Here is a 2,803-nt window from a genome sequence, read left to right on the forward strand (position 1 = left end):
CTTCCGCGATTTGAATCGCCGCGAGTACGACTCCATCAACCGCGTTCTTTGTAACGCTTCCGCTTAGCGATCTTCAAGGGTATGAAGATGCACTCCCTCTCTCTCGTTGCTAGCATCTCCTAGATTGATCTTGGTGACACGTAGGAAAATTTTGAATTATTACTACGTTCCCCAACAACTCTTCCTTTCCTAGTAGGAGTAGGAGGAGGGGGAAGGGAAGGAGAGAGGAGGAAGGAAAGGGGGGCGCCACCCCCCTCCTTGTCCAATTCGGACTAGAGGAGGAGGGGCACGCGGCCTGCCCTGGCCGCCCCTCCTCTTCTCCACCAAGGCCCAATTGGCCCATTATACTCCCCGGGGGGTTCCGGTAATCCCCCGGTACTCCAGTATATGTCCGAAACCTCCCAAAACACTTTCGGTGTCCGAACATAGTCATCCAATATATCGATCTTTACGTCTCGACCACTTCGAGACTCCTCGTCATGTCCGTGATCATATCCGGGACTCCAAACTATCTTCGGTACATCAAAACACAAAACTCATAATACCGATCGTCACAGAACTTTAAGCGTTGTCGGTGTACAAAAGTAGGGGCTCTCCTTTTGACCCCTTTACTTGTGCACGGGCAGTCAGAGCCACGCACCGCGGCCACACTTAGCAGGGCAGAGGAGGGAAGCCGGAGAGAAGCCGAAGCACAAGACAACCAAGACAACGCCAAGATCAGAAGCACAAAGAGCAAGAGGACGAGGTGGACCCCCCCGACAAGATCCTTGCCGGGGCGGCCTCCGCGGCCCCGACAAGAGCTTTGCCGGGGCAACTTGCCCAATGCTAGCAGAGCAGGCCACCCTTGAGCCTGTGGGTTCTGTTGGAAATATGCCCTAGAGGCAATAATAAATTGGTTGTTATTATATTTCCTTGTTCATGATAATCGTTTATTATCCATGCTAGAATTGTATTGATAGGAAACTCAGATACATGTGTGGATACATAGACAACACCATGTCCCTAGTAAGCCTCTAGTTGACTAGCTCGTTGATCAATAGATGGTTACGGTTTCCTGACCATGGACATTGGATGTCGTTGATAACGGGATCACATCATTAGGAGAATGATGTGATGGACAAGACCCAATCCTAAGCCTAGCACAAGATCGTGTAGTTCGTTTGCTAAGAGCTTTTCTAATGTCAAGTATCATTTCCTTAGACCATGAGATTGTGCAACTCCCGGATACCGTAGGAATGCTTGGGTGTACCAAACGTCACAACGTAACTGGGTGGCTATAAAGGTGCACTACAGGTATATCTGAAAGTGTCTATTGGGTTGGCACGAATCGAGACTGGGATTTGTCACTCCGTGTAAACGGAGAGGTATCTCTGGGCCCACTCGGTAGGACATCATCATAATGTGCACAATGTGACCAAGGAGTTGATCACGGGATGATGTGTTACGGAACGAGTAAAGAGACTTGCCGGTAACGAGATTGAACAAGGTATCGGGATACCGACGATCGAATCTCGGGCAAGTAACATACCGATTGACAAAGGGAATTGTATACGGGATTGATTGAATCCCCGACATCGTGGTTCATCCGATGAGATCATCGTGGAACATGTGGGAGTCAACATGGGTATCCAGATCCCGCTGTTGGTTATTGGCCGGAGAACGTCTCGGTCATGTCTGCATGGTTCCCGAACCCGTAGGGTCTACACACTTAAGGTTCGATGACGCTAGGGTTATAGGGAATAGATATACGTGGTTACCGAATGTTGTTAGGAGTCCCGGATGAGATCCCGGACGTCACGAGGAGTTCCGGAATGGTCCGGAGGTAAAGATTTATATATGGGAAGTCCTATTTTGGTCACCGGAAAAGTTTCGGGTGCTATCGGTAACGTACCGGGACCACCGGGAGGGTCCCGGGGGTCCACCAGCTGGGGCCACCGGCCCCAGAGGGCTGCGCGGGCCAAGTGTGGGAAGGGACCAGCCCCTAGGTGGGCTGGTGCGCCTCCCACAAGGGGCCCAGGGCGCAGGAAGGGGGGGAAGGGGGAAACCCTAGGCACAGATGGGCCTAAGGCCCACCTAGTGGTGCGCCCCCCCTCTATCCCCCCTTGGCCGCCCCCCTAGATGCATCTAGGGCTGGCCGCACCCCTTGGGGGGGTACCCTAGATGATGGCGCAGCCCCTCCCCCTTCCCCTATATATAGTGGGGGTTTGGGGCTGCCATAGACATGAGAACATCTCTCTCTTGGCGCAGCCCTATCCCTCTCCCTCCTCGTCTCTTGCAGTGCTTGGCGAAGCCCTGCTTGAGTGCCACGCTCCTCCATCACCACCATGCCGTCGTGCTGCTGCTGGACGGAGTCTTCCCCAACCTCTCCCTCTCTCCTTGCTGGATCAAGGCGTGGGAGACGTCACCGGGCTGCACGTGTGTTGAACGCGGAGGCGCCGTGGTTCGGCGCTTAGATCGGAATCAACCGCGATCTGAATCGCTACGAGTACGACTCCTTCATCCGCGTTCTTGCAACGCTTCCGCATCGCGATCTACAAGGGTATGTAGATGCACTCCCCTTCCCCTCGTTGCTAGATTACTCCATAGATTGATCTTGGTGATGCGTAGAAAATTTTGAATTTCTGCTACGTTTCCCAACAGTGGCATCATGAGCTAGGTCTATGCGTAGTTTCTATGCACGAGTAGAACACAAAGTAGTTGTGGGCGTCGATTTTTTCAATTTACTTGCCGTTACTAGTCTTATCTTGATTCGGCGGCATCGTGGGATGAAGCGGCCCGGACCGACCTTACACGTACTCTTACG

The sequence above is a fragment of the Aegilops tauschii genome, chromosome 6 (genome assembly GCF_002575655.3).
Source record: "Aegilops tauschii subsp. strangulata cultivar AL8/78 chromosome 6, Aet v6.0, whole genome shotgun sequence".
Lineage (NCBI taxonomy): Eukaryota > Viridiplantae > Streptophyta > Magnoliopsida > Poales > Poaceae > Aegilops > Aegilops tauschii.